This window comes from Microcebus murinus, chromosome X (assembly GCF_040939455.1).
Source record: "Microcebus murinus isolate Inina chromosome X, M.murinus_Inina_mat1.0, whole genome shotgun sequence".
Classification (NCBI taxonomy): Eukaryota; Metazoa; Chordata; class Mammalia; order Primates; family Cheirogaleidae; genus Microcebus; species Microcebus murinus.
Window position 1 is genome coordinate 62473958 of NC_134136.1, and position 11692 is coordinate 62485649.

Consider the following 11692-nt stretch of genomic DNA (forward strand, 5'->3'; position numbering starts at 1 on the left):
CTGTTCCCCTGAATAATGGGTTAAGTAAAAGTTTGAAAGGTGTTCACAAATAAATGTGTGGGATTTTTGGTTTGCAATAATTTGGGATATGTGCTTTCAAGTAGCTTTTTGGAAATGAGGAAACTTTCTCCAAAAAGCACCCTAACTGAATTCTCCTTACCTTGCCTGGGCCAAAATCAGATCAAGGTCCATTTCCTAAGAGGCATGAAAGTGAGTGGTTTAGAAGAGTCCTCATTTGGCACTGGATAGTTGCCAGGAAGGTCTCCATCCCCAGGGGTACCACAAAGTCAATATTTCATTTTAAAATGCAAGAGTCAACATCAGTCACTGAATGACAGGGCACATAGGTTTTGAACAAGATATGGACCCATTTACAGGACCAGGGAAGGAAAGGTGTCATATTCATTGAGACTCAATTTATTTTTCAATAGTGTCTGACATTTATTGAAAATAAGGAAAAGACTTCATACAGGTAGTATAGAAGAGCAGGGTAGACTGCAGGGATTCTAGTGTTGAACAAAAGGCACACATTAGAGACAGTTGTAAATTCAGAAGAGAAATGGATTCTGGGCAAAACTAACTGGTCCATAGGAAAAATGAGTGACTGGATTTGACCACCAGGCACACCTGGGCCCTGACAGCCATCTGGCAGGAACACAAGAGGTCTTTGGGAGTAGGAAAGAAATCAGTGTTGCTGAAGGTGAAAGGCTGGCTGGCCCATTCAGGGGGTTGGCCAGTTGTCTGAATTATTGTCCAAGGTCTGTGGCCAGCTCAGATAACTCCGAGGTGAGTCCAGATCACTAAGAGCGGCAGTCTGGTGGTGGGATGCATTGGATGGTGACAGAAGTAGCAGCGGCAGCACAGGTTTGTGAGCAGAATGATGCAGGAATCTGGCAGTGTGGCAGGGGGACGCTGCGCAGCGACCAGCTGCTGGTGGTCTGTCCAGTGTGTAACGGGAGCCCAGCTTGCAGCTGGAGCACGGGACAACTGTCCAAATGTGCATGGGAGGGGCTGGGCTGGCAGGGGAGGGCGGCGGCGCTCTCCAGAGTGAGGCCCAGAGGAAGCAGCACCAGCCTGGAGCCCTATTCCTGGAACAAAGGCAAGCACAATGCGGGAGGGGACAGGAGCGCGGGGAAGATCTCCCGATCTGGAGGTAGGGAGAGGGAGGCAACACAGAAGGGCGCCGCTGGCGACCCTGGAGGCAGCAACTGGCACAGAGGACCCTCCCCAGAGCACCCGCCCCCAGGCCCGAGGGTGTCCCGGCCTAGAAGTCCTCGTCCTCCTCCCATCCAAAGACCCGCTTCATCTCGGCCAGAAAGCCCCGGTAATTGTTGAGGAGGGGGCTGTTCTTCTTGATGTAGGGTATCACCCACTGCAGGGCGGGCCCCGTGAGGCGGGTGATGAGGAACGTCACCTTCAGGGCGTCGCTGGAGAACGTCTTCTCGTCCACTAACATGTAGGAGCCCGTCTGCACGATGAACTCCGGGAGCCGGTCGGTATCGCCGTCAAACGTCTCGGGAAAGGGAATCGGGTTCCTCCACCGACGCGCGTCGGCCCGGAAAGGCCGGGCCAGGAGGACCTTTATCACCTGCGCCCGATCCATCGCGCCGCACTCGCTCTGCTGAGCTCCGCTGGGCCGCGCAGGGGTGAGCGCCCAGGCGTCAGCGGAAGTGCCTGTCCGCGGAGGCGGGCCCAGCCCCCGGGGGGGGGGGGCGGGGGCGGGCGGTGGGCGGAGCCATTAAGCAGGGCCCAGGCGCGGAGCGGGCCCCGCCCACAAGGCCAGTGGTCGCTAGTGCGCAGGTGCGTCACAGGGAGCACACGGGTTGCAGGGGGTGGGGGACCTTGTGGGGCGGGCCTCACGCCCTCGAGGAGGCGGGGCCACAATCAGGGGGCGGGGCCGAGGATTCCCTAGGCGACGCGAGTGAGGGCCGGGGACCAGGGGCGGGGACCAGGGGAGGAGCCCAGGACACCTGGCGGCGTATGGGGAGGCGGAGCCGGCTGCCTGCGGAGAGCAGAGGCTCCCTGTTCTGGGAGTGGAGGAGGCCTCCTGCCCTGCCTCTCACTCCTCGCCCCTTGCGTGTTCCTTTGCGGACCCTAGGCTTTGGATGCCACTTGAGTGAGGTTCTGTGAACACATTTTCCTCCTCCTGCATCTCTCAGCTGGGTTATTGGCTCCCTGGCTGCAGATGCGGATGCTTTTCATCATTACTAGAAAAGCCCCAAATATTAACAACCATAATCTTGATCAACGTATGCAAAGAATAGTGCACCAAGAATGGTTAATGTGAGGAGGGTTAAATGTTAAGGAATCTCTTTATTTGCTATATTAAGACACCAAACGGATATAAGCAGTTGGTTATCATAAGTCAAGCTGAAAGACAAAAAATGAGACTGCTTGGATGCTTTCCATACACCACATTATGCATGTCAATATATAACAATAAAGCAAAGGAGTAAAAGTTTCACACATCAGAAAGGAGAAGACTTTAACCATTATGTGTTGTACCCTAATTTAACTGTGTGGCTGAGTACAAAATTAATAGAAATTCGTCAACAGCTTTCATATATACAGAAAATAACCTGTTAAAATATATAATTTGGTTAAAGACCAATTCAAAAATCAATTTAAAAGAAATAGGCGTTAAACATAAACATTAAAAATTGTAAATGACACTTGAAAAGTTTTTTAAATGCTGAAGATGGAAACAAAAGAATACTCAAACAAATAGAAAGATATCCCCAGATCTATTATAGGATGACTCAATATCATAAAGATGTCAATTTTATTTAAATGAGGAGATTTGACTTAGGTGCTACCCTGGGAGCTGCATATGCTGCCCCAGGAGTTGAAGAAGCTGAAGGAAGAGACTGAACAAGGGCCTAGCTGAGCTACAGAGCCAACTTCTGCCCTGTACCAACAAGGTGACTCAACAAATTTGCCTTTACCTGTGTAGTTGCAACAGTGCTTGGTGCTCCCATGACCTTTCCAGTGCAAAACATCTCTTGCAGGCCTGACTAATCGAGAAGTATTCAGGGAAAAGAATTCTGGAAAGTGTTGTTTCATTAAAGCTCAGTTGACACAATACAAATCACAATTGTGTCAATAATCAATTATACCCCAGTGTACCCTCACACCATTGCAATTCAATCAACACTTGTTTTGTTGTTCTGCTTGCCTGGTCCCAATTCAGCACTGACCTCTTAAGGACCCATTATGTAGCATTTTTATATGTACAAATGTATAGATTCATCCAGGTCTATAGTCAGGGGTCTTAGGAGAGGGTTTGTGGCCTCACCACTGCACTCATGCCTCTGCTAAATTTAAATAGTCTAGTTTGAATGAATGTTGCCTCTTATAATGTTACTCTTGTTTAATTGTTTTTAATTTTTATTTTATAAGTATGCCCATCCCCCAGATAGTGTACATTGTACCTGTTAAGTGTGAATTTACCCTTCCTCTCCTCCCCCTCTCACCTGCTTGATTTCTGACGAATGTTATTTCTATATGTGCACATAAATGTTGATCGGTTAGTTCCAATTTAATGGTGAGTACATGTGGTGTTTGTTTTTCCATTCTTGTGATACTTCACTTAAAGGAATGGTATCCAGCTCCATCCAGGGTAATACAAGAGGTATTAGTTCACCATTATTTTATGGCTGAGTAGTACTCCATGGTATATATATACTACATTTTATTAATCCACTCATGGATTGATGGGCACTTGGGTTGTTTCTACCTCTTTGAATTGTGAATTGTGCTGCTATAAACATTTGAAAGCAGGTGTCTTTTTTATAGAATGTCTTTTTTTCCTTTGGGTAAATACACTGTAGTGGAATTGCTGGATCAAATGGTAGTTCTACTTTGAGTTCTTTGAGGTATCTCCATACTGCTTTCCATAGATGTTGTGCTAGTTTGCAGTCCCACCAGCAGTATATGAGTATTCCTATCTCTGCATATGCACACCAACATTTTTTGTTTTGGGACTTTTTGATAAAAGCCATTAACACTCTAGTTAAGTGGTATCTCATTGTGGTTTTGATTTGTGTCTCCCTGATGATTAGAGATGTTGAGCATTTTTTCATATGTTTGTTGGTCATTAGTCTATCTTCTTTTGAAAAGTTTCTGTTCATGTCCTTTGCCCACTTTTTAATGGGGTTAAGTTTTTTCTTGCTGATTTGCTTGAGTTCTTTATAGATTCTAGTTATCAGTCGTTTATCAGATGTATAGCATGCATATATTTTCTGTTCTGTAGATTTTTATTCACTATAATGATTGTTTCCTTGGCTGTGCAGACGCTTTTTAATTTGATCAAGTCTTGTCTATTTATTTTTGTTATTACTTTTGGGGTCTTCTTCATTAATTCTTTGCCTAGGCCAATATCTATAAGAGTTTTTCCAACATTTTCTTATAGAATTCTTATGGTTTCATGCCTTAGGTTTAGGTCTATTATCCATAGTGAGTTGATTTTTGTGAGTGGTGAGAGGTGCACATCCTGTTTCAGTCTTCTATATGTGGCTATCCAATTTTCACAGCACCATTTATTGAATAAGGATTCTTTTCCCCAGTGTATGTTTTTGTCTGCTTTGTTAAAGATCAGATGGCAATGTGAGGGTGGCTTTATATCTGGGTACTCTGTTCTCATCCATTGTTCTATATCTATGTTCTTGTGCCAATAACATGCCATTTTGGTTACTATAGCCTTGTAGTATAGCTTGAAGTCTGGTAAATTGATGCTTCCCAATTTGTTCTTTTTGCTTAAGGTTGCTTTGGCTATGCGTCTTCTCTGGTTCCATACGAAGCATAGAATTATTTTTTCTAGATCTGTGAAAAATGATGTTGGTGTTGGCCGGGCGCGGTGGCTCACGCCTGTAATCCTAGCTCTCTGGGAGGCCGAGGCGGGCGGATTGCTCGAGGTCAGGAGTTCGAAACCAGCCTGAGCAAGAGCGAGACCCCGTCTCTACTATAAAATAAAAAGAAATTAATTGGCCAACTAATATATATACAAAAAATTAGCCGGGCATGGTGGCGAATGCCTGTAGTCCCAGCTACTCGGGAGGCTGAGGCAGGAGGATTGCTTGAGCCAGGAGTTTGAGGTTGCTATGAGCTAGGCTGACGCCATGGCACTCACTCTAGCCTGGGCAACAAAGCGAGACTCTGTCTCAAAAAAAAAAAAAAAAAAATGATGTTGGTGTTTTAATAAGGATTGAATTAAATCTGTAGATGACTTTAGGTAGTATAGACATTTTAACAATGTTGATTCTGCCAATCCGTGAGCATGTCATGTTTTTCCATCTCTTTACATCCTCTGATATTTCCTTCCTCAGTGTTTCATAGCTCTCCCTGTAGAGGTCCTTCACCTCCTTAGTTAAATATATTACTACGTATTTTATTTTCTTTGTTGCTATTGTGAAAGGTATTGAGTATTTGATTTGGTTCTAAGCTTGACTGTTGTTGGCATAACTCTTGTTTAATTAACTGAGAATAAAAATTATAACTTTGGTAGATTTTTTTTTACTGTTTGCAAATAGTGCTACTTGCTAGCACTATTTGACAGGTAGCACTCCCTGTCACGTACTTGCTCTGTTGAATACATGCATGTTGAATGCATTGCATGGCTATGCAACTTGCTTTGACAATAGAACATGGGTAGAAATATAATGTGTCACTTCAGAGTCAAAGTGTTAAGAGTCACCAGATGGGTCACATGTCTTTTTTCCTTCTTCCCTGGTGACTGGTAATATCCTAAAGAAGCTGCTCTGTCAGTTTATTGTATGGTTTACCATACATAAATTACACCTCAGTAAAGTGGATTTAAAAAAATAACTTTCTTCCAAAGAAAACTCCATGTTAAGTTGTTGCACCAGTGAATTCTACCAAACATTTATGGATGAAATAAGCACCACTCTAACATGAACAAAGAGAAAACAGCAGAGAATACTACCCAACTCATTGCTAAGGCCAGCAAGACCTTGAAAGCAAAACTTGACAAGGACAGCCTACTAAAGAGAAATTATGAGACAATTTCACTTAGCAGTATAAATTCAAAGATCCTAAATGAAACATTAGTAAACCAATTGCAGCTATATATAGGACAACCAAGTTGGGTTTATTCCAGTAAGGCAGGTTTTGTTTAGCATTAAAAAAATCAATCAAAATAATTCATAATTGCATTGAGTATGTAGAATACTCAAAAGAATCCACAGATGCATCATTAGAATAAGACAGTATATCACTGTTGCTTGATATAAAATCAATACAAAAAAATCTATTGATATTTCTGTATACCAGCAACATTTAGTAAATGAAATATTCAAAAACTCCACTATTTAAAATTGTACCAAAATAGCATATATTCAAGATTAAAATTTAAAAAATATATGTAAGGCCTCTAAAGAAAACACTAAATATTTATCAAAACATATTAAGGAAAATTCAGTAAGTTTAAAGTTACACTATGTTCATGGATTATAGGACTCAATATTGTAAAGACATCAGTTCTCCCAAGATTGATCTGTAGATTACAAGCAATTTCCGTCAAAATCCTAACAAGATTTTTTTGGTGGAACTTGAAATGCTGATGCTAAATTTTATGTTGAAATACAAAGGACCAAGAATAGCAATGCCACTCTTGAAGATACAGGAGGAAGGACTTGCATTAACAGATATCAAGTTATTATAAAGCAATAGCAATCAGGACAGTTTGGCATCAATGTAGTGATATCCACATAGATGAATGGATAGACTAGATAGCCCAGAAACTTACCCTGCTTTCATGAATACTTGATTGATGACAAATAGCAGCACTGAAGAGCATTTGGGAATAGAAAATATTTCCAACCAATGGAGTTAAAGCAATAAGTTATACATGTGGAAAGAAATAAAAATAGAACCCCTACTTCAAACCAGATATGAAAAAAAAATCCCAGGGGGGGGTTTTGGTGGGCACCAAAATGTCATAGGCATAACAATCAAGTTTGTAGAAAAATATAGGGGAATATTTCACATTCTCTGTGTACAGAAGGATTTCTTTAACAAGGCACAAACCACTAATTATCGTGGGAAATATTCATAAATTATGAACTACATTAAGATTAAGACCTTTTGTTAATCAAGAGCCAACAATACTACAAGGGAAAGGCAGGCCACAGAGTGTAAGAAAATATTTTTTAAATATTTAAGTGACAATAGCTTGTTTCCAAAGCACATAAAATGTTCATATAATTAAAAGAGAGAAAGACAGATAACACAATAATAATGGCCAAGAGACTTAAACAGAACCTTGTTCAAAAAGGAAATTCAAATGGCCAACATTATTAACCATTGGGGAAATGCAAATTAAAACCACAATGCAGTACCATTACACACTCACCAAATTAGCTAGACTTACTGAGTCTGGTAATATTAAAAAGGATGAGGATCCGTAGGCAATTTCATATACTGCTATTGAGAGTACAAATTAGCTGAACTGCTTTGTTCAAGAGGTTTTTTTTTTTGTTGTTATTATATGTTCAAGGTGAAAATACACATTCCCTATGACCCAATCATTCCTCTCTTATCCCAGAGGAAGTATGTATATGTGTACCAAGGCAAAAGTAAAAGAATGTTCATATCAACATTTTACAATACTAATTACAATAGATTGGCCAGGCACTTACATCTGTAAGCCAGGCCAGTGGCTTACATCTGTATCCTAGCACTCTAGGAGGCCAAGGTGGAAGAATTGCTTGAGTTCAGGAGTTTGAGAACTGAGCAAGAGCGAGACTCCATCTCTATTAAAAATAAATAAAATTAGCTGGGCGTGGTGGTGTGTTCCTGTAGTCACAGCTACTCAGGAGGCTGAGGCAGGAGGACTAGGAGAGGGAGGAGAGGGGACTAGGAGAGGGGACTAGGAGAAGGACTAGGATAGGGAGGAGAGGGACTAGGAGAGGGTCTAGGAGAGGGAGGAGAGAGGACTAGGACAGGGAGGAGAGGCAGGGGGATCATTTGAGCCCAGTTGTTTGAAGTTGCTGTGAGCTAGGCTGACACCATGGTACTCTAGCCTGAGCAACAGAGCAAGACTCTCTCTCTCTCTCTCTCTCTCTCTCTCAAAAACAAATAATAATTGCAATATATTGGTACAATGGAACATTATGAAACAACAAGCATGAAAACTGAAATCCCACATGCAAAATCCTGCATGCATTTTGAAAACATAATATCGAATGAAAGAAGCCAGACCAAAAAATGTGTACACTAGTATAACTATATTTCTACAAGTTTTCTAGCCATGAAGAAACTATGTTGTGTAAAGATGCATATTTGTAAGGTAAACCCTATAGAGAAAAGCAAGTAAGTTATTATCATAAAGGACAATATCATGATTGTCTCTAGGAAGAATACTGGAGTTGTCAAAGGGAAGGAATTTTGGCTGCTGCTGATGTATTTCTTGACGTGGGTGGTATTTGCAGGAGTGTTTGCTTTATAATAGTTTGATAAACTGTACATTTACTCTTTCTTTTTCATAGGCACCTGTCCTGTGAAGTACGTTTACTCTTTATGTATTTTTCTGTATGTTATCTTTAATAATTAAAAAGATTACAATATGTGTTGCCTAAGGGTTTAAGATTTTTGAGGTTTAAATTAAGTAAGATAACATGATACAGGCAACATAATGCCTGGGATATTAAAGATTAGATACATTGTGTTATTAATTTTTGTTTATGATTAAGGTATCTCTAAAATTTCTTCCTTGTCAAGGAACTGCCTATGTGTTTTTCTTGTCTTCATTCTATAGTTCTGTGAAACACTTAAACATGTCCAACAGGGAAAACAGCAGAGGTACATTTTGTCCCTGGGACCAGAGTCACACAAGTGGTGTAGGTAGGAATGGAATGAGAGTTTAGGGCTGAAAACTACCCTAGGGGCAGCTTTGGTGCAATCTTGGGAGAGACACAATTAAAATTCACTCTCACAGTGAAGAAAAAAAATAGCTAAGTTTTTAAAAAGAAAAGAGTGTTTTCCAATTACTGTGTTTCTGCGTTTTAGAGAAATCCAAATAACAATTGCTGTCCATTGGCCCTGGATAACACGCATTCCCTGGGACTCCCCTAGGATGAGGAAGTGGAATGAGTTGCTTAAAAGGAAACTGAATTTAAAGTCTGGAGGCCTAAGTTTGGTCTCTAGCCTATGACTCAGTAGCTGTGAGCCTTTGGAAACATTTATTATCCTTTCTACTTGTCCAACTGCAAAATAGGCATAGTACTTCCAACTTCACTGATATATATTAATGAGGTCGTGTTTGTGAAGGACATTTATAAGTCATTAAACACTGTACATGCACAGAGTTTGTAAGACAGGAAGAAGGCAAAATATACAAAAGAAATGATTTAAAAGTATTGATGTCTGTGTGAGGGAAGTAGTCACAGTGAGATATTCCTAGGTAAGCTTGCTGAATTATTCAATCTTCCAAAGGTGGTTTTAGAACAACTTTAATGGGATATTTTTCTGGCACCAAAGTTTATTACTTGTAATTTGTCCCCAACTCACCGAAACAAAGATCATCATAAAATCTTCTACTTTCCTTTACCAGCCCCTAATGGGAAAAAAAAAACTGTCTATAGAGAAAAATGATTTTGTACATGGGATGAAACTTAATATAAATTCAAAATTTATTATTTATTTATATCATTTTATTTATATTAAGAATTATCTCATCTCTTTAAAAAGTTTGTATAAATATTTGGTCAAAACCAACAGGGAATCTCCCTTGAAATATTATATAAATGGATTTCTGAGTACACTACAGAACTGTATGCTGTCAGTGTCCTCTGAAGACTCTGATACTGATCAGGTAATAAAATCCTAGAATCCTTACTTTCAAATGGAAGAGGAAAGGACCAAAGGACAGGAAAAAACTGTTCTAAACTTGTTCTTCTTTCTTTGTGGCTGTGGTCTCCTCCTCCTCTTTCTCCTTGGAAGTCTCCCTGCCCTCCAAATCCTAAATCCTATGCAGTCCCTGCCAATGAATCCACCTTGGTCTCCTCTTCCACCACCTTTGCTTCGAAATCTTCTTCTGCCTCCTCCAACACCTCCAAAGCCACTTTTGCCTTTGGACTTGGCCTAGTCCAAAGTAACTTTGTTTCCATCAATTTTGCTGTCATCCATGGCCTCTTTAGTATCTTTGGCATCTTCATCACTGCTACAGTCTACAAACTAAACCCATCCTGGTTGGTGACTATCTTGGTACAAATAGAGGCATCAATGGATTCTTTAAACAGAGTTTTGGATGGATGTCTTCTTGCTTTAGTTGACCCTCTGGGTCTTTGTAACTTCAGTGTGATTATTCTGTCCTTGAATTCTCTCTTAATGACAAGAATTTAAAGCTTCTTAAGCATTTTCAAAGAAAGCAAATCCTATTAATGCATACCCTATGGATCTGCCATTGAGGTTCTGGGCCACCTTGATAGAAGTTGCCTTCTCAAATGCTTCCTGCAAAGTTTTTTATGTTACATGTTAGAAGAGGTTGTTTAAAACCAGTTTTCAATTTACTAATCCAAGTGCTACTCTTTCCACCTCTATAACCTTGATTCTAATCTTTTCTCCAGTGTAGTACAGGGAAATAGATTGTCCTTTGGCCACCTGTTCCCTGCTTTTCTTCCAAGATTTTCTCTGCATCGACTTCTATCTTAAATTAAATGTAGGAAATCCCTTTGCTCTTTCCATCCTTGCTGATTAATCTGATCTCTACAAAATCTTCCAACACTTCTTTTTTTCATCCTGAATGACTGCAAGCCAGAATGTTCAACAAAAGTGTTATGGAATATCTATGTTATTGTAATTTCCCTTTGGTTTCTCTAGTTTAATTTTATTGCCAAAGACTTTTGAATCAGTGAGTTCCAGGGTTTTTTCCAGGTCTTCAGCAGATTCAAAATTCAAATAACTAAACTTCTTAGATCTACCAATTATGACATTTACAACAGCAAAATCATTTTTAGCAAAATAGGTCACAGATATCCAGTATTAACTTGAGAGCAGATTTGTTGAAGTTCACGTTTGCAACAAAAAGGTGGAAAGCTGTAGTTGGTTCTACTTCCACTTTCTGTTTTTTGGCTTCAGGAGCTGGTTGATGTTTGAACATTTTCTTCTTCTGTTTTCCAGGTGCTTCTTTGGAAGGCTCTTCCTCCTCTTCCTCATCATTGTCATCGTCTTCCTTCTCATCCTCATCATCTTTCTCAACATTCTCCTCATCTTTGTCATTGTTCTCTTCATCTTCCTCATCCTCAACCATGCTCTTGGCTTTCACAGGGATAGATTTTGCATGAACTTTATTTCCTGTCAAAAGTATAGACTTCATTGCTTCTTCTTCAGGGTCATCTTCCTCTTCATCATCCTTGTGCTCCTTGTTGTTTTTGTCATCTTTGTCTTTCTCATTGTCTTAATCCTCTGAGTTGTGAACAGCTGCTGCTGCTTTTGTCACTGCTGGCTCATATTCATCCTTGTTCCCATCATTTTCCTCACTGTCTTCCTCAACTTCCTCATCACTGTCCTCCTTGGCATTCTTGCTATTCTTTGCCCCGTTAACTGAAGTGGTGGTTTCCTTCTCGCCAGGGGTTGCCTCAGCTGCTTTTCACAGTGTGGCTCCTTTCTTGCCAGCTGTTGCTGCTATTTGCCTGGTGTAATGATTTTCTTGGCCAGCATTATCTGCTGCCTTTTT

The 11692-nt window shown here is 40.7% G+C and overlaps 1 pseudogene; it reads right to left on the minus strand.

Moving 5' to 3' along the window:
* Positions 1 to 416: 416 nt before the first annotated feature.
* Positions 417 to 1289, minus strand: LOC109730217 (CAAX box protein 1-like; annotated as a pseudogene).
* Positions 1290 to 11692: the final 10403 nt, after the last annotated feature.